At 38.9% G+C, this 19088-nt stretch overlaps 2 long non-coding RNA genes across 2 annotated transcripts in view; both read right to left on the minus strand.

Annotated features, from left to right (window-relative positions):
- The window catches only part of LOC142600181 (uncharacterized), a 443056-nt gene that overhangs the window by 351882 nt on the left and 72086 nt on the right, over nucleotides 1-19088 (minus strand). The window lies entirely within an intron of this gene.
- LOC142600180 (uncharacterized) lies at nucleotides 10138-18749 on the minus strand. The gene is made up of 4 exons (XR_012833629.1): nucleotides 18654-18749; nucleotides 16584-16827; nucleotides 14183-14255; nucleotides 10138-10695 (listed from the first exon to the last, which is right to left on the minus strand). It is a non-coding gene; the product is annotated as an uncharacterized LOC142600180 (long non-coding RNA).

The raw sequence follows: 19088 nt of genomic DNA on the forward strand, positions 1-19088 counted from the left end.
TGTTTCTGCCGCTTCTTCATCCTCAGGGAGAGGACTCCTCTCATCGTTCCCCCGCTCCAGCGTGGGGTCCCTCTCACGGGAGACAGTCCTTCACGACCTTCTCCAACGTGAGTCTCCTCCACGGGGTGCAGACCTTCAGGAGCAAACTGCTCCAGCGTGGGTTCCCCACAGGTTCACAAGTCCTGTCAGCAAACCTGCTCTGGCATGGGCTCATCTCTCCACGGGTCCACAGGTCCTGCCAGGAGCTTGCTCCAGCGTGGGCTTCCCACAGGCCACAGCCTCCTTCAGGTGTCTCCACCTGCTCCGGCGTGGGGTCCTCCACAGGCTGCAGGTGGAATCTCTACACCCCCTCATCCTCCCTCCATGGGCTGCGGGGGGACAGCCTGCCTCACCATGGTCTTCTCCACGGGCTGCAGGGGGATCTCTGCTCTGGCGCCTGGAGCACCTCCTCCCCCTCCTTCTGCACTGACCTTGGTGTCTGCAGAGTTTCTTACATCTTCTCACTCCTCTCTCCGGCTGCAAAAGCGCTCTCTGTTTTTTTTTCTCTTTCTTAAATATGTTATCACAGAGGCGCTGATTGGCTTGGCCTTGGCCAGTGGTGGGTCCGTCTTGGAGCCGGCTGGCATTGGCTCTGTCAGACACAGGGGAAGCTTCTAGCAGCTTCTCACAGAAGCTACCCCTGTAGCCCCCCCCACTACCAAAACCTTGCCACGCAAACCCAACACACAGCAAAATCTTTGATACATGCCACATGAAAAATTCTTAATGAATTCTTAATGGATGGAGGGAATAAAAGATGCCACAAAAATAAGTAAAGAAGGTTTCACAACAATGATGTTGCAAACCAAGGGTTACTGAACAAATAGCACTGGTGGAGGAGTGGTCTTGTGACTTAATGAGTATTTTTATTAATAAATTTTGGCACAAAAAGTAAGACTATGCTAATGAAATTTGTCACTGAAGCAAATCTGAGAGGCATTATCAATAGCAAAGAATATCATGATAAACACAGAGGAAGCAGTGGACGACCTTGAGGACTTACACTACAATTGGAATGGCATTCTGCAGTAGAAATAAATAAATAAAAAGGACTAAACCCAAGGATTCCTGCTATACAATCAGTTTGAAATACAAAAGAAGAGAAGGACCAGGGGCTTCGCCAGTTACAGCATGACTACAGTGTGATGCGCCTGCAAATAGGCATAGCAGATAAAATATTCCAGTAGATCTAGGTAAATACTACGGCCATTATACAAGGTCTTTGCAAGCACCACAGGGGATATTGCATTGCACCTGGCTGAAGAGGAGTGTTCAGGCCAAACAAGTGAACAGAAAGGCTGCTAGCATGATGAGGCAAACAGACATCCCATTAATTTTGAAGAAAATTGGCTGGTTTAGTGGAGCCATAACTGTTCTCTAAAAATTACCAGACTAACAATGACAAAAAACAACCTCCAAAAGAGAAGAATATATTGTAAATGACAATTTTGGAATAAGTCCCATTTGATTGAATATTAAAATTTTTTTAGCCTTAAGAAGGAGATTCTGGAACAAACTTCCTAAGAATTAGGGGAAATGAACATAAAATGACAGGATAAATTTACACATGGACTCATCTCCTGTGTATCCCTGACATAGCAGAGAACTACATACAGTGACCATGGTCACTGGGTCAGAAGCTGGTGATGGATGAATAATTGCACTCTGCTCTTTCTCCCAATATATTCTTGCTCAGTCTTCTTCCTAGGAAACCATTTGTCACTGAGGCATATCTCCACAGATATAGCTTGAGAGTCCTGGAAATGAACAGAAGTCACTCCTAAGAAAAAAGCACAAGTCCCATTACCAAAAATGGGATCCTCCAGCACTAACCATTTTTATCATCACAGCCTCATGTTGTCATTTCAAACCAGAAGATTCTCACTGATCATTTCCAAGTATGATGTTATTTCCTCCTGTGCATGCATATGGACAATTTACGTAAAAAGGAGGGTGTTTCATTTAAAATCATAGTATGATAGAATAATTCAGATTAGAAGGGACATCAGGAGGTTCCTGGCTGAGCCACCTGCTCAAAGCAGAGGTAATTATGGTGGTAGTTGCTCGAGACCTTGCCAAATCCTGGCTGTCTCCAAGGATGGAGGCTTGCACTCCACTACCTCTCTGGATCCTTGTTCCAGCCTTTGATCATCATCAAGATTAATTTTTTTCCTAATATCCAATCAGAATTTTATTTGATTTTATCAATTTTTAGTCTATTTCTCTTTGTCCTTTTATTGAGAACCTCTGAGATTATTTTGATTCCTTTTTCTCCATACCCATTAGCAGATGAGCCATAGAAACACAAATAATATTTCTTTACGGGACTATTATTTCCCTTATTATAAATTGATTTTGTCTTTGAATTAACTTTTGGTAGTTTTTAAATAGTGGATTAGGACCAGAAATCTATTGAAATTGAGGCCCAGAACTGAGAATTCATCATTCAATATTATTATACACAGCACAATTCAAAAGAAGCTTCTGGTTTTTCAGGTGGTCTTAATTCCTTTCAGCTGGTTCAATTTTTAGAACAATGGATATAGTAGAAATATCCTTGCTTATTTTATTAGATCTAGCAAAAGGCTTTGACCATTGTCCTGGTTTCGGGTAGGATAGAGTTAATTTTCTTCATAGTGGCTGGTATAGTGCTGTGTTTTGGATTTGGGATGAGAATGGTGTTGATAACACATTGATATTTTCGTTATTGCTAAGCAATGTTTACACCAAGACAAGGACTTTTCAGCTTCTCATACTGCCCCACCAGCGACTAGGCTGGGGGTGCACAAGAAGCTGGGAGGAGACATGGCCAAGACAGCTGACTCTAACTGGCCAAAGGGTTATTCCATACCATATGACGTCATGCTCACTATATAAACTTGGGGGAAGCTGGCTGGGGACATGATCACAGCTTGGGGATGGGCTAAGCATTGGTCAATGGGTGGTGAGCAATTGCATTGTGCATCACTCATTTTGTATATTCTTTTATGATTATTATTATTATTGTTGTTGTTATTATTATTAGTATTATCATCATCATCATTATTTCTCTTCCTTTGCTGTCCTATTAAACTGGCTTTATCTCGCTCCATGAGTTTTACTTTTTTTTTTTTTCCCAATTCTCCTCCCCATCCCACTGCAGGGGTGGGGAGGGTTGAGCAAGTGGCTGTGTGGTGCTTAGCTCCTCTCGGAGGTTAAACCACAACATCCATAAAACGTGATATATGAGAAAAATGGGGTTTTAATAATAATTGTAATGAAAAATAACTAATCAGATATATTTTTATCCTTGTGATTTTTAGTTTTAGGCCTCCAGAACTGGGAAGAGGTATGGCAAGCATGGTAAAGGCAAACATTTAGGTTATTGAACTATCACTGTATTCTATTTTATTTGAGAAATAATTCAAATGTTCAACTCAGAACAATACCTAGATATCAGCATTCACAGAAAATGAGAATGTCCCATCACAAAAAGGCCACTTTGAATGACTACTACAGGTCACTTAAATTTTTCATCCAGTGAATTGGAAAGCATTTATGTCTTTGTGATACGATCTCCTCATGACATCGTTGACATTTACAAGTTGTGAATTTCTGCCAGGCATACCTGAGTTGCTCCATAAAGGATACTGTGTAATTATTATCATTCCTTCAACTTACAGTTATTAGTTTGTTCTCAATGGACCTGCAAGAATTCCTTTGGATAATATTCACTTTCATTTGAAAATTGCAGTATAAACTTACTCAAAAAAAATGCAAAAATGGTATTCAGAGGACTGAGTGTTCTCTTTTGAAATAAAAAGGAAAAGGCAAGTTGCACAGAAAGTAAATGTTTAATTTGACTACTGAAGGCAAAATACAAAAGGGAGGCAGTGGATGGAGATAAAGATGGAAGAGCTTAACAGCTCTTACAGGTCATCTTGTGCACCCCTTTGAAGGACTAAGGCTCTGGAGAGTCATTTTCTCCCTAAAATCTGAAAATAGTATGGAAGAAAAAAGAAACAAACCTGACTTGAAAAAATTGGAATAAATGTCAAATCTCAGCAGTCAGGGGCTCTGGAAGGAGCATAGTCCTGTTATTCCTTAGAATGAATGAGAAGAAGTAATCTAAGAATATTTTCTCTAGTCTCTTGAGCCTTGGAGACCTTTTCCTTTGATATGGACCCCTCTACATCTGGCAAAGACCCTCGTTAGAGAATGGGATAAAGGATATTTTTTATCCTACCCATTAGCCCTTAGAATGAAGCTGCCACAGACTTCTGCTGCTGAAGGAATTTTTGCTCTTAGGACCAGCACAAGAACCAAATTTCTTCTCTTTAAAGGGTAACAGATATGCAAGCAAGGCCATGATAAACTCCTGCATAGTTAGCCAGAGTATGAGTGATAGATACACATCTAGAAATTGGAATCAGATGTCTTGTGAAGGTGTAGTGGATAAATGACATCTGGATAAATCTGAAATTGGCTTTCCAAAAATCTCCCTGCTCTTAGTTCCTCTGTCAACAGTTAGATTTTATCTGAATTTGCATATAGCTCATTGACTCACTGTTAATATCAGTTGTTGCTTCACTAATCCTACAGCTCCAGTTTTGCAGCTCCCTTGTGTGCTGCCCTTTTCCTGGTCACTGAATCTCAGGTTCACTCAAAAGCTCTCAGTCCTGAAAGTGGAATAAATATGTTCTGCATCTGAAAAGGAGAGTGGCAGAAAGAGGAATGACCTTTGGCCAATATACCTTCTATGATCCCATTAATAAAAACCCAGAACACAAGCAAAACAAGAAAAGCTTTGCACTCATCTGCATGAAAATATGTCCTCAGCCATCTGAAAGAATTATTTTCTTCCAGTTTTTATAGATACATGCAGAGCTACTATACACTAACCTTACACCAGAAGCATACAAAAATTAAAAATATTCTGACCTTTCTCCAGGTGTCAGTTCACCAGTGAGAGTATAACACCATCTGACATGCATAATAAACAAAAAACCCAAAGTACACATCACCAACCCCATAATGTACCCAAGATGTGCAAAACAAGAACTTTTGCCCTTACCCAGACCAACAGGGAAGATGATAACTTTCAAAGCCAAGAACCATTTGTGAGGCATACCTTGTTTGCAGATATTTTCCATTTAAAACATAAGGACTCTTTCTTGAATGATGCCAGAGTTATGATAATATTGCATTCATGCTGGATTTTTTTCTTTTGGAGAATGTTGAACTGTTTGAAAAACAAACATAAAACAACCCACACTTCAATTCTAGACCTCAGATGAAAAACTCCTTCTCATGGTAGAAAATAATAATTACTGTTGTCAATCACAGACCTTGATAAAGCACATAGAAATGATAGGACCCTTTAATTCATATTAATTAATGAGCAGGGGGATGCTTTTCATTTCATAATAACTGGAAACAATAGGAAACCACCAGCCAAAGCATGCAGTTTGCATAACAAAGCTAAGGGATGGTCTTTGGGGAATTGGCTTCCTTTTAGGTGCAGATCCTAATGCAGACTTGCCCATTGTTCAAGGTGCACACATGCTCAGGTGCAGGTTTGAGTAGATCTCCACATTCAGGGGCAAAACTCCATTTTTTAATCTTAATGGGTTGGAGAAGGGAAGGAATTGAGCTGTAGTGCATTCCACTAGTCCATATCCAGAGCAAGGTTTTATGTCTTAGTATGATGATACGTGACATTCATCCAACCAAATATACAACTCTGAATTGATAATTTAATTATCTTTATAGCTAATAGAGAAAAATAAACATTTTTATGGAGTGTTTCATTTCATCCTAAAGTAAATATATACAATAAAACCACTTAATTGCCTTCCAGAAATACTTGTATCTCTGTGAATTGCAAAGGGATCCTAGGTTTACTAATTCAGGTGTAGCCTTCCAAAGTCAGGCAAGGCAAGTCCTTTTTTTTTTGAGTCAAGCTATAGTCCAGCACCCACAAGTCCATAGGTCATCACTTGATATAATGAAATTTACTCTTAACTATACAACCAGGAATGGGTAGTTGCTTAGAGTCTAAGAGTGTGATTGACAGCAGCCATGGTGGTGATTGAGCGACACTAAAAGCCAGTAGGAAGGAAGGTCAGTGTCCTGCACCGACGATGAAAGTAGAAAGGTCTCTGAGGCAGAGTTTACTGGAGAGATGAGCTTGCAGACTGTGGGAGGAAAAAACGCTTAACAAACACACAGATTTTAAAAAATAGGAGGCTGATCTTTCCTTTCCACTTTGTCCTCGCTCCACAGTGGTATTCAGAAAAAAATTACTTTGTATGCAGATAAACAGGACAAAACTTAAAAAATATCTAACTAATAACATCAATTTTTTCTCTGAGAAATAGCCCAGAAAACACCCAGGTATTAGGTATTAGCTAAGCCCACAGGTCAAAGGGTAAGTAATATTGCAGGCAGGAACAGCCGTGCGTGCTGAAATTTTCCATGCTAAAGGGCTGACTCAGGTTCAATATTTCTGCAGAAGGTTCCAGCTAGAAAAAAACCCATTGTTGCCAAGGGAGAAGATACTGTCTCTGACCAAGTTAAAGGAACAGATCCTTCTCTGAACGGCCTAGAATCCCTGCGTTTTGGTATAGGGACTGATTATGAATTTTGATCAATGATGTGTTTGTTGTACATCTGACTAGGGATCTTTGGCCTGATAAAATGGGCTTGAAAGAGGATAATCTGACTAAAAGGAAACCGAGAGCCAGATGGTTAAGGGAAACATCAGATTGTTTTCTTGGTTTCTAAATTGGTGCTCAAGGGTCTGATTTGCAAAGACTTTAATCCTTCACAGCTGCATTGAGAGATGCTAGGAGCTGTTCTTGACGATACTGTATACTATATAGTGCTAAGTCCTCTGACGAAAAAAAAAGAAAAAAAAAAAAAAGAAAACAGAGAGGTAAAGACCTCAGGGCCTCTAATCATTCAATCCAAATTAGTGAAAACTTGGTGCTTGCTTATTTTATGCAGCAGATCTTCAGCTGCGACACTGGGAAATAACCTCCCTCTGTGAAGGTACTGTGGGAATAAATTAATTCATATTTCTGAAGCCTGTGAACACTGCAGTGATGACTACAGTAGCCAAGATGATGAGAGGATTAACGTTCCTGCATTCACAGAAGGATGTGAGGAACTGGCTGAGGCATGAGTCCTATGGGCCAGGGAGAAAACACATGTATATAAAACCCATAGCGCAATCTTAATTCTGGCATTTTCTACCTTTTAAGTGCTAGGATTCACAGCCTTGAAAATATTCTCTTCTGTTGTTGAGTTTTGTCTGTAATAAATATAGAAAGAGACAGAGGTTAAAATGTACATCATTTATCTAAAAGCAGGCTTTGTGTTCCCTCCCCTTTGTCTCTGGAGTGATGTCCCTAATGCTTATGTAAGGAGAGAAAACTTAGATCTTTTATCATTCACTGTAGAAAACACAATTATGTATTTATACAGCACAAAATATGAATTATTTACCTGATGGACCACAGTGGCCTCTGAAGAACAATGCTATCTGTCTTACTAACACATTTTGAACACAAGCATGGGGGGAAAAACAACAAAATTTGTACAAAATCTTAATCCAGTGCTTGTAAATAAACCACATATCAAAATAAGCATATAGAAACCTTTGTTTTTCCATAAAAAGGCCAAACTCATTAGGTTTTCCAAGGTATAGTACACCATTCCAAATACACTGAGGTTTGAAATTTACTTGAACTATTTCTTTCCAAGATATTTTTTCCCCACAAATACCTTCAGCACAAATATTTCTATTCTAAAAGTGTGCATTTTTACTTTTAACATTTACCTGATGCATAATAAATACACTGTTATCAACTTCCACCAGTTTCAGTATTGTCCCAGGCAGAAAATGTATGATTAAAATGAACAAAGTTTTAAATTTAATTCAGGTGTTAGTTGTTGAGTATATTTGTGGAGGTTTTGCCGTATAATTACAAGAGATTCAACAGGCCTTCGCTTCGGTGTATACCACTTATGTAGCTGGCTAAAAGTGAACAATTCAGCTTATTAATTAGTTTAGGCTTATCAGTAGGATATTGTATGTTTTGAAAACTTAGGCTCTTAAAGCAGTACTGTTAATTCAATGAGAATTTACATAGAAATAGTTGTGTAATACTTTTAAAAATCTTCCCATACTTGAAGGGGAACTTCAGGTTTGTATAAACATTTGTAATGGTGCAAATAAGAAAGCATCATAATGAGAAGGTATTGTCAATCAGGGCCTGCCAGAAAAAGTTCTGCAGTCTGGGTTTTTTTTAACCATATTGTTTTTATAATGTTACTGCTTGAAGCTTAACTCAAGACTGAGATATATTTTCCAATAAATCAAAAGAGTTACCAAGGGAGTAAGAGGTAAATAAAGATAAGAAGGGCAATTATCACTTAGGAAAAACAACAGAACAAACCATGAAGAAAATCATAGCTAATGCCATGGCTCAGAGGCTGAAGTATTTTATTCCTTTTAATAAGTTTCATATTTGTAATAAATCTTATGAAATACTGAACTGTTGACACATACAATAGGGCTGCAAAATACCAGAGAATTAGTAAATTAACAAAATGATTCAGTTGGAGAAGATAGGAAAAATCTAATAGAAATTATTTTTATATATGTATATATATGTCTATATTAGAAAAACAAGAAATTATCAGAAAATGAAGCCAAGATCAACTTTTTGTTAAAATGTTATTAATTTGCAGAAAGTTAAAATGGCTAGATTCAGAGGAAGCATTCGATAACATCTGAAAATTCAAGTACTCCCCAGATAGGCTCTCCAAAATTGTTGAGATCCGAAGTCTGCAACCACTTCTGAAAAATCTTGTTTCAAGCACACTATACATTAAAAACCAACAAACAAAACCCCCCATACTGCAAGGATACAAGATTCTGAAAATGATGGTCTCAGAAAACTGCACCTCCACTAAAATATAATAACACATAAATAAAAGATAAAGAATGTAAGACCACTAAAACACCTGATGAGGAATGCACCTTCCTACTGGGACTTTGCTTTGTTCCCTCAGTTGCCACTGGTGTGCTGACTACCACAGGTAAATCACTTTAATCCTCCCCACTTCAGCTTCCCCATCAGTAAATCAGGACTGGCACTTAACCAATTTTGTGAAGTGCTCTAATGACAGAATTCTGAGCTGGGAGTTCAGCACTATGATAAATATGAGATTTTGGCATACAAAAATTGATTACTCTTTTAATGGAATTACACAATATAATTAACCCTCAGGCTTGGTATTATCTGATAAAAGTAATCAAAATGTGTGACAAATTATCTGTTTTATTGTGTCTTATATCACAATTATGTTTTCTTAAAGTATGCTACAAAACTCAAGGATGGTTTTCTTACCATTGAAACAATAAACCTCTAGTGAGTATATTTTTTGTTTGTTTTGATTCAAGCCAAGAAAATATATTCTGTTGTGAAAGGCCATGGGGATCCCTTGAACAGGTTATGTAGCACTGTGGAACACTTTGAACTGTGAACAAAGTGGTACTATAAATGGTTGAATGGTGTTTAAGATTACACCAAAGTAACAACAGCAAAAGTATGGCTTGATGGCAGCAGAGTGTAATTGGGCAAATAGTAATAATTACTTTGGTGCTTATTTGGGTAGGCAATCCTGTGGTTTGAATCATGTGAAGTTTTTACCAAACCTTGCTTATGCAAATTTAAAGTTAATCAAAATAATCTCAGGAATGTTATTAACTTATTCCTGCTCTACTGAATAGTGTCTTCTCTATCATTAAAGAAAGAAATGGAGAAAGCAAGACATGCGTAACAAATACTGATTCTCCCACTTACAATATCATCTCTATTTTTTTCTATAGACAGTCTCTTAAAAGTGGATGGGAGGTTAACTTCTAGACAAGTGAAAAACAAAGCATGCACCCTGTATCACTAATGCATGAGACTCATGCCCATTCTAACAGCAGGTGACTAAATCTATGGAAGAAAAGAATCCACTGAATGATATTAAATACCAGGACTCCCCCTGACTCAGGAAGTCCCTAAACAGCAAGTTTCTGAAAGCTTGGAGATTCTTCTGGGGAACTCTCATTATGTTGTTCTTAAACTCTTCTTTATGTATGATCTTTTGACCTCTATTTACATATGATTTTGAACACATATCTGCCATCATATTTGAGCAGTAGATGATTAGACAGCTGCCTGCTTGTTTCAGAGAACAAGTGCAAGTATGTTCTCTCTCTGTAGAGTAGCCTTAAAACATGGAGTACATTCAGAATAGTGAAATGCACAAACTGCATTAGACAACACATCAGAGAATAATAGAAATATTGAGGCTGTTAGAGATTAAATAGAGGTTAATGTCAAGTCTATGGCTCACACCTTACCCACCAATTCTCTCTCATCATAGAAGGCTACACATTCAGTCAGGTAAAATTTAGCCCTCATAAATCCATGCTAGTTGGTTCTCGTCACCCTCTCGTCCTTCATCTGAGGATTCTCACCATAACTTTCCAAGTACATGAGATGAGGCTGACCAGCCTGCAGTTCCCCAGGTCCTCTTTCCTGGCCATCCTGAAGATGAGTGTGGTGTTTGCTTTTTCTAGTCATCAGGAACCTCTCTCAATCATCATGATATCTGAAAGATGAAAAAAGAACAGTCATGAAAGGGCATCAACAATCTCCTTCAGCTCCTTTAGATGAATCCAGCCTGGTTCCAGAGATCTGTCTAGGTGGTGCTTAAGTGGCCTTTAATATTACTCTACCACGGGGAATGCTTCCGTTTCTTAGACTATACCACCAGGCGCTCAAGCCTTCCCGTTGTAAACGGAGGTGACAAAACCATTGAGAGCCTTGGCCTCTTCCATGTCTCTTGTCAATAGGTCCCCTGTCCCATTAAACAGTGGATCCACATGTTCTGTAGCTTCCCTTTCACTGCCAGGGTACATATAGCAGCTGCTCTTGTTGCTCTTCAGATCACTCACTACTTTCCACTCCAGGTGAGCTTTGGCCTTCCTAACTCTACTCCAAGCTTTTTTTTAATATATATATATATATATTCCTCCCAAATATACTGTCTCTGTACACTTTTGTGTGTGTGTTTGAGCTTAAATAGGTATTCTCCATTGCGCCAAGCTGGCCTTTTGCCGTACTTGCTTGACTTCCTGCACACTGTAATGGACTTCAGGATAAGTCGTCCTTGAAGATCACTCTGCTCTCCTTGGTCCCTTTCCCCTTCAGAATAGTATAGCATGATATCATCTCCATCACATACCCAATCAAGCTGAAGCTCACACTCTTAAGTTCAGAGTCTTTAGTTTTGCACTCACTTTCTTCCCTTCCCTCAGGATCTAAAACTCCAGTATGTCATGGTCAGTACAGCCAGGGCTGCCTCTGATCTTCATAGCCCTGCAGCTGCTCAGGGACTTATATTTCATTCTGCATCTTTGTCATACTGTATGCACTTATCTAAAGGTATTTCAAGTGGGCTTCTGCTCACCTCATTTTCTCCAGAAGAATATGAGACATTACCAAGAAGTCATGCCTTCCCATGCACAATTTCCACCCCTGTCCTCCTACTTAAGCTTTTATGTCTATCTTCCAGCAAAGTTAATTTAAGCTCTCCTCAGTAAAGTAACAAACCTGTTGGCAAAGTTGTTCTTTCTGCGCTTCATCAGGTGGATTCTTCCTCTTCTCAGCAACACATTTTTTGGAGAGGATTCCACAGTCAAGAAGCCAAACAGACCTTCTGGCATCATCAGCCATGAAGGACAGAGCTGATCTATATCTAGGCTTCTATGCCCTTCACCTATCCCCAAAAAATCCTGTAGTCGCTCTTGAACTTTGCAAGAGCCTCCATTGGTAGTACAATGGTGCCCATGTGGCAAAACAGCAAAAAGCAGCAGTCTGGGTGCGAGACACAATGCTGAGTCAGGTGTACTTTTCATCCGACCAAGTGTAATCAGTCTGTTATTCTTGCCATACATCACTGAAGAAATGTTTGTATGGATTTCCACAAGCAGACACTAAAATGGCAGCTCCAACCAGCATTTGTGGAGGCACATTAACAGGCATTGGGCACAAGATAGCAAGGCCTGTGGAGAGGTGATGCGTTCATGTGTGAGCTTTGAGGAAAAACAAGATGGCTTCATTGCCTCATTGAATCTATACTAGTCCCACCAGCACGTGGCTCTAGTCTGGGGACATGGTGACAAAACAAAGAATGAATGATCCTATTTCCTGACAGGGACATCCTTAGCTTTATATTAATGCTCCATCAACACTTTTAAATACTTTGTATGGTTCAACATTCAGAAAAGTATGTACTATGAGACAATGGACTACCTCCTGTCTGTCCTTACAGAAGGATGAGTGTGCTTCCCTACTCTCACCGAGCAAAAAAATGTCTTTCATCATTTGTCCTGTCCCCTCACTAATTCCTTAGGTAATTTCATGTGATGTTCATTGGTGAATACTTTACTGTAAAAGTGATTATATCAATTTGTGCTGATTGCATCAAATAAAAAAAGAAACCAACAAACTTTCTAGGAGTTAAATACATTTGATAAGAACAACTGTGAGCTTTCTGCCTTGATCTAGTATTTAAGAATCATCCTTTCACCTGGGTCCAATCTAGTGGCCACTTCCATCATTCAAGCTAGTTTTAAATTCTCATTCCTATTTTCTCTGAATTTCCTCCAAATAATATCCTTTATCCTCAGTAAATAAGGAATAGCTAACCTTTGCCTTGCAGCACTGTAACTTTATTTTTTTATTTGTTTTCATCTCAGTTACACTAATGCTCAGCAAAAACTAGGCAAATCCTGATTTCTCAGTTAATGTGTTTTACTTTAAAATGGGAATTATTAATCATTTAGTGTTCAGTCCCACAAGGCTGAGGATGAACATCTGTTGATAACCATCACTGAGCTACTCAGCTGCTGCTGATTGTGTTGCTATCACACACAGAGCCTGATAAACTGAAGCAGATTATTCAGATCCCAAACTCTTTGCAGTTGGGATTATGTCTGCTTTCTCCCACGGCACATCTATTACAGCATAGGGCTGACTGGTAGCATTTAACAAATGCTGATAAAGAGGAAAGGGGCTGCTCATTAAGGCAGGGGAGAAACTGGATCCATTTTACACTACAGGGCTTTGCAACAGCTGGCTATGAGAGATGCCGATCCATAAAGATTATCCCTGTCTGGCCACGGGAAAACAACTGGTGATACCTGTCCCTTGGGAAGCGTGCAGTGCGGTGTCTCTTCAGGTACCTCTAGTTACTCCCACATAAACTAATAACCCATTTAGATGTTTTAGTCCTCACAAAATTAGTCTCAGCTCCCAACACTTGCTGTCAAAGCAAAAAGAACAAAGACAGAAAAACGAAACCAAAACCCAGCAACCAAAAGAAGATCTGCTCCTTCCCACAAGCATTCTTAACCTTTTCGGGCACCATTAAGCAATATCAACAATGTATAAGTTTCCTTTTCCTCCTTCCCATGCCCTGTTGCCACCCTGCTACACTCATCCCCAACTCTTACCGCTCATTTCATCCATGACACATCTGCTTGGAAACCTGGGATGCAGGATTTGGCCTGCCTATATAAACACAGCAGGGCAAGCCGGGAACTCCCAGGACTATGCTCAGCAGCTTATTGCCCCACTGTCCTGATTCAAAAGGTTATCTTGAGGAAAACAGCTCTGTGACAATATGGCCATGGAGCAAAGGCAGATTGAGTCTGTTTGTTCCCATCTGTGCAGATATGCCCTGAGAGACCCCTTGCCTGCATCAGCCTCTCTTCTGGAAACAAGAGTAGCAAGGCTGTACAAGATTTCAGATTTTTATTTCATGGAAAGGCTCATGGCAGTGAAAGCAGTATCCGTGCATGTTCTTAATTAAAACAAAAGTAACTCAGGATTTCCCAGAAAAATGAAAAAAAGTACTAGTAAAAGTTCGATGAATCATTCAGAAGCCCGCACCCTGAAAAAGCTGATTTTTGATTTAACTTTGATGCTTAAACTATAACATTTGTAGGACAAGAACACATCGCCAAAGAAAATGCATTCTGGGAAAAAAAACCCAAAACACCAACAAAAAACAAAGTCCAAAAAACACTTACTTTGTTCTATTTTGAGAAGATTTTCTGGGTTTTAGCTCAGAATTTCACTCAGATGGACCAGTTCCTCCGGTTCCTGGGAAACGAATTGGTTTTGATCAAATGATGATTTCCTGATGAAAAAAATATTCTGCTGGAAATCCTAGAGCAACTCTACTGAAATCCTTAAAATGGCTGCCCCATTCATTAGCTGTATTCACCAGACCATGCCAGACATACTGGGCTTGATCTCTGCTAGAGTAAATTGATTTAGTTTTGTTGGCGTTTGATGTGTTTCTGATGCTTTCTATTCATCCTGCTTCTGAGCTCTCACACTGAATTTCATCCTGTGATTAGCAGTGCTCTGCTAATACAGGGAATAAAAGTTTGTCCTCAATGTTTGCTATAGACAATGAAAAGAAAAAGGCATTTCCATAAGATGATTTTGGCTGGGCTTAATCACCCTGTAAAGGAGCTAGTACCTTCTTTTGAATGTAGGCAGAAGACAGGATGACCCTGCTTGGACAGGTAAAAAAGACTGAAGCTGCTTACAGTGCTCATTGTACATGACACAGAAATATCGGCATGCCAGCCTCTGGAGACCTTTGTTTTTCCATCGTTTGCAGCATGAAGTACGACAGTGACGAGGAAGAAGACGAAGAAGAATTATTAAGGCTGAGTAATCCTTCCCTAGGACAGAGCTATCTCTTATAAACAGGTGCAGTTTTAACAAGAGGATGGGGAATAGAGCTCTATTAGGCACACTTACTGTGGCATTTCTGCTGTAAGTTATGTTACACAGCACTGGCTTCGCAAGTCCCGTTTCATCCAGAGTGTGGATTTGACTACAATTTACTTTTCTTATTATGCGAATTTTATGGGGTTTAAATTTATTTATTAATAGTCCCAAGTATGAGGTAGGTACATGCATATACAAATAGAAAGATAAGGGATCTTTCCCAAAGAGCTTTTGGGGCCTATTGTGGGTAGAGAACAGCCGTAGTCCAATTCATCTTATATCCAAAGTCTATTTCAAAGCATCCCATCAATTTAAATCCTCTAGGTGTGGAATTAATAGTGATTAGATAAATTTAATAAACTATACAATCTTCAGAAAATGATAACATTGTTTAGCTTTCTATCTCTTTATAGCAATAATCTCTTTATCCATACTAATAGAAAATGCCAAAGTTTCTATTACCATATATCTTAGTCTGAAGCCCTTACAAAGGCAAAAAATCCCCTGAAAAGTATGTCAGAGAAAGGGCTTTGTGACTAGACCAGTGGGTTACTATTCACTCTAAGCAAAATATATACACCATTTATATACCAAAGCATCTTTAAGCAGTGTTTAAATATTTTGTAAGACTTGTGCTAACTTTCTGCATGGGGAGAAAGGAAAAAATTCGCTCTCACAGAATATCTGAGGACAATGACACAGGAACCCGGAGGATTAAGAACCTTCAAACATTTCTAAAGATATCATATCTTTATTAGTTTCCAGTTCATCCCTGGAGAAGAATTTGACAGTTGTCCCCAATTAGCAAAGTCCAAAATTAATTTGCTTCAATCAACAGAATTAAAAACCTTAACGTGTTCATTAAGAACAAAACTAAAGACCTCATCTAAAGTGATTTTCAACAACTGGAACAGAAAGTTAATTCTGTTGAAGTCTGAAGAAATACTAGTTACTAATACAAAAATGCATGTGGTTTTTTTTCCAGGAACACTGCTTGATTGACCAAGATAAATAAAACACCTGTGTGTACGTAGCCTTTTGCTTAATTGTTATTAATACAGTCAACAGTCAGCAAAAATACTGGCCTGGATTGTGTTATGAACCTTCTTATTTTCTTCCGTTTCACCATTACCTCAAATCTTTAATTAACATGAAAAGAGAGATGATAATTATGATGATCATCTAGAGGTCAAGCAACTCAATGAGATTTATTAACGACTAAGAGCAGACTTCTAATCAAAGGAGTGTAATTTCAAATCAAACCTTTAGAAGATAATTTTCATGGCTTGAATTTGCAAACATTTAGGTAAATATGTTAATAAACTTTACATATGCAAATAACCCTGTTGAGGGCAATAAAACTAGTCAGAGGTGAAATGATACAGTTGTAAATGTAGGGAAGGTGCAGGAATGGAGCAGCAGAGCTTTAAACAGCGAGGGAGTTCCCTAAGATCTGCCAAAGTCGTTGGAGGGCAGCAGAACAGCGCTACGTACGTGTCTAACGAGACACTGGATGCACATACACACGTGTAACCTACAGTGCCAGACACTCAGAATCTGTCTCTAGGAGGTTTCTTCTTGTTCTTCTGGTTACACAGAAAGCAAAATGTTTTGCAGGGTCAAACTTGTCACTTCGTTCTACCCCTTCCACGTGCAATCTACACGTTTCAAAATAACGGCAAGTACCTTTTCCTCTGCTGCTTTAAGGACCATCAGTGGAAGCCGAAGTAGATGTTAAAAACCTGAAGCTGTTTCAAGGGGAGGACACACACACACTTGAGTTTGCTTTCTTCTTTTTCAGTGTTGCTTCTTAAACCAAACTTAGGTAACAGCGTGACCACCAGGGAATGTGCAGCCAGGTGAAAGTCCCTTTGCTCACACAGGTAGAACAAGCTGTTGCTCTTTCTTTCCAAGCTGTATAACCACTGTACTGCAATCAAGAAGAAAAATCTGATTTAGACAGTAAGGTGAAGAAAAGTGTTAAGTAGGAAAGAAGATTCCATTTCACACTTGCTTCTTTCTGACTGTGGTGGCCCCTTATTGGACTGTGTTTGACTTAACAAAACGCGGAATTCTCTGCTTTCCTCTATTATTCACTGCAGAAAAGTGTTCGCACAGCTCATATTCATATTTTCATTCCTGATTTGCACATCTGTGGTTGAAAGCACCACCTTCTGGCCAGTGCACACTGAAATTTGAGCAGCAAGCAGCTGCGGTTTTTACAGCTATCAACTGAAACTCCCCATACATCTTTACCTAACGTATGCTACAGAAAATGACACATTTCTGTTAATGCAAGAGTAATAGCTCAGTACATGCACTTTCAATACAGAAACTAGTATTAAATAGGCTAGTCCAACAGGATAAAGATCTGGGTTTTTTCTTCTGTCACTGTAATATTAAAATTAATATTTTAAAGACATGAAAAAAAAAAAAAACCCAGAGTGAAAGCTCTCAGTGAAATATCTTGGAAAATATTCATCTTCTGACTTTGCTTCTAGATATTTGGCAAAAATGGTACATCCCAAAATGCATGAATGTGTCTGTTTATGTATGCGAGTATAATTGAAATTAGTAAGATTATTTTCATATCTAGAGCACACATATGTGATTGGAGCTGGTAACAGACGTTAAATTTGCAATGGCTGCATTTGCAGTAGCTGTGTATCCTGTCACATTTCCTATAGCTATCATACAATCTGAAAAAAGAGCCTAACAATTTGAGGCCTGTCACGGTATTATAAAAGACAAAATAAGGAGTTATTTAGCAGAAACACATGGCGCAGATTAAGGAAATCATTCTGCACTGCTCTGTGACTCATTCGGCTTCTTCCAATTGTTCTCCCTTTATTGCCTTTTTCATGTTTGATCTCTCTGTGGATCCAATCAAATCCTCTCATTTATGTTTCTGCTAAAAGAAGATGGATCACACCTCTTCATTCATTTCCTAGGGGAAAAAAAAAAAAAAAAGGCAAAAAACAAACAACCTCTAGCTTAGATTTAACAAATGTATCGTTTCAATTTCTCGTTTATACAGAGGATATTTGGAATACATTTTTTTTAATGGTGGGATATTTTTTCACTCAAAACTCACTACCCTTATTTATCTCATTTATCTCGTATTTGTCTCACAAAAATTAACAATATGTAACAGACACCCTAGGTTTTCCAGATTTTTTTGTAATCTGTTTTTAAAGAACAGTATTCCTGCCTCAAGAAGCATGAAATCTACAGCGTGTATGTCAAACACTTGGAGCAATATTTTGGCCCCTGAACTCCATAGCAAAATTTCTCAGTGGCTTTAATTGGGCCAGACTTCCATCCATGTGTTTCAAAATGCACAAGCTGACATTGCATGCAGAATTATTACAGAAACTGGGGGTTTTTTGCTTTTTGTAGGCTGTAAGCATTTGGGGAGTTTTGTGCAGCACTTCCCACTTTATGCTCCAACTTGCTCATTTTCTGAAGGCAAGCATAGAATGATAAAAATTAAACCAGCAACTGGAAAGTATTAATAAGGAAATATACACAAGGCACATCCTGAACAATAATTATTTGAAACCACTTTCAGGGAGTTGTACAGCTATACCTCCATGCCACTAAGGACCTTGTGGCTTGTTAATACTTTTTTTTTTTTTTTTTTTTGGCAGCCCCACTGCCCATTTTATGTCCACCTGGTGATAGTTAAAATAATATTGCAATATTTCCACAAGCGATAGAGACAAACAAATGAGAATTACAAATTATCTAACAGACCTAGGGGGCGATTCAGGTGAGTATCTTAAATACTGGATGGCAGAGGCTGTTCTGCTTAATTAGAGAGGTCCAGCAGAGGGTTGGTACGGTGAGGAAGACCTGAATCGGGGTGAAACGGAAGTCACTGAAGTGCACGATGCTCCCCCTTGGACATATCTCACTTCCGTTGGTGGAGGAAGGTGAGTGGTCCAACCTGGTGGTACAAGCTCTGAGTGGACCCAGGTACAGCTTACCATCAGATGGGTTACAATCTCTGACATGTTCCCGTTCAAATATATATCTCAGACCCAGACACACGTTTCTTTCAAATTCACTCCTCTGCCTTTCGTAATGATTGACCAAGCTCAACAATGTACTGTCAAGTGTATACATTGGATGGCCCATCATTTCTTCCACTTTCCCCACAATTTAATATCCCCTTTGCTTTCTGAAGTA

The sequence above is a fragment of the Balearica regulorum genome, chromosome 1 (genome assembly GCF_011004875.1).
Source record: "Balearica regulorum gibbericeps isolate bBalReg1 chromosome 1, bBalReg1.pri, whole genome shotgun sequence".
NCBI lineage: Eukaryota > Metazoa > Chordata > Aves > Gruiformes > Gruidae > Balearica > Balearica regulorum.